This window comes from Amphimedon queenslandica, unplaced genomic scaffold (assembly GCF_000090795.2).
Source record: "Amphimedon queenslandica unplaced genomic scaffold, v1.1 AMPQUscaffold_12731, whole genome shotgun sequence".
Taxonomy (NCBI): domain Eukaryota; kingdom Metazoa; phylum Porifera; class Demospongiae; order Haplosclerida; family Niphatidae; genus Amphimedon; species Amphimedon queenslandica.
The window spans coordinates 1-2,198 of NW_003547033.1; positions in this window are offsets into that span (position 1 = coordinate 1).

Sequence of the window (2,198 nt, forward strand, 5' to 3'; positions counted from 1 at the left end):
GGTGGGCGTTACTAGAATGCGGATCAGTGCGGATTGCTGCGGATCGTTCCGCACGCTGAACCAAGCACGTGAACGCGCGGAACGTGCACGGGCGTGTGCCTAGAATGCGGATCAACTCCCAAGAATTCAGAATATACACCATAACTTCCCGCGGATCAGTCCTCTTGTTCTTCTAATCCATTCAATCTTTATTTGTTGCAATGTTTAACTCTTTATAAAGTAAAAATAACTATTTTTAACTGTAATAATTTTAAACTTTGAATGTACGAGATTTCAGTGATGATATCAAAAGCCTTCAGTCATTGGTCATAGAATAGATTATACTGCATCTAGATCTAGTTGCAATGAAATGAGTTACAATCTGCATTAAAAACAAACATATAGTTGTAAAATTTAAACAATAAAAGTCGCCTCATAAATAACAATTATTTTCATTGTGTAAAAATGATTATTATGATATTACCAAAAATATTCTATTGGCCAAAAATTGCTACCACCTAGCTATATTATTTTTCCTCACAAAGATATCTTCATTTGCATTGGGATGCATGTATAAATATAGTTTTAAAAATGAGGTCTTTCAAGTTGTGGATTGCTGCATGCTCCATATCTAGAGTACTGTATCTTGCTTAATTGCTTCATATCATAGCTATGTCAGTATTAAATGTCAGAATAGATACAACTCAGTTTAACAAGAGTACATAATACTATTGGTCAATAAATGATGGAGTTAGCATTTTTTAGTATGAATATTATTCAGTGATTCTAGTTGCAGTACTAAAAATATTAATTAATTTTTTTAATGATCATAGCAAAAGCTAATAATAAATTAACAAATAATAGATCAATATAGGTTAGATGAAATGAATGATTTTAATTTAGAAATAGAGAGAGATAGTTTGATAGAGGACGGGAGAGAGTTCCATTGGTTTATGCTTGATGGGAAAAAAGAGTGAAGAAAGGACGAGGATTTGCAAATGATTGGTTTAAGATTGCCTTATTTATAGATGTATTTTTTGACTAATACTTAAACTAGTTTTTTTTTTAATTTTACATTACTATCTTTATTGCTTGCTTTTTAAAAATATCTACAGGATTAGAGGGAAATTATAATAATTTTAAGCTTAATATATGTAGGAAACATGACTCTGAAAGTACTGAAGTCAAATAAAAATATCTTATGCTCTGCATTGCAACTAGAGTTGGGTCAACTTGAATTTTTTTAGCTACTTTTCATGCTGTTCATTGATAATTGCTGCCAAAACTGAATTATCTTAGTTCCTTGAGCAACTTTTAAGAGATAATGATATCAGCCACTGATGTAAAAATTTGCTATCAGTCTAATTATAAACACTTATCTACATTAAATATTTTAATGCAATCAGAGCAGTATTTGTAATTATGTAAAAGGAATACTTTCAAATAAAAATTATAGGTGGTAACAATTTTTGGCCAATAGAATATTTTATATTTTTGGTAATATCATAATAATCATTTTTACACAATGAAAATAATTGTTATTTGTGAGGCGACTTTTATTGTTTAAATTTTACAACTATATGTTTGTTTTTAATGCAGATTGTAACTCATTTCATTGCAACTAGATCTAGATGCAGTATAATCTATTCTATGACCAATGACTGAAGGCTTTTGATATCATCACTGAAATCTCGTACATTCAAAGTTTAAAATTATTACAGTTAAAAATAGTTATTTTTACTTTATAAAGAGTTAAACATTGCAACAAATAAAGATTGAATGGATTAGAAGAACAAGAGGACTGATCCGCGGGAAGTTATGGTGTATATTCTGAATTCTTGGGAGTTGATCCGCATTCTAGGCACACGCCCGTGCACGTTCCGCGCGTTCACGTGCTTGGTTCAGCGTGCGGAACGATCCGCAGCAATCCGCACTGATCCGCATTCTAGTAACGCCCATGTAGGGTTGAGTTGGACGAGCGCGCCCCTAAAATGGCTGCCATCCCAGAAGCATTGAGTCCGTTTAATATCTTTAGAAACTCTTTGTGGCTTATTTGACAGTCCAAATATCCTTTATAATTTCATAAAAACTTTTCAGTGTTACGAAAAGTAGCAAAAAACTTCCATAAGATAGTTATACGGCAAATGGATGCATGCATGCCTGCATGCACCAAATGTTCAGGTTTCTCCTTCTTCTTCTTCCACAGTTAAGGAAGAACT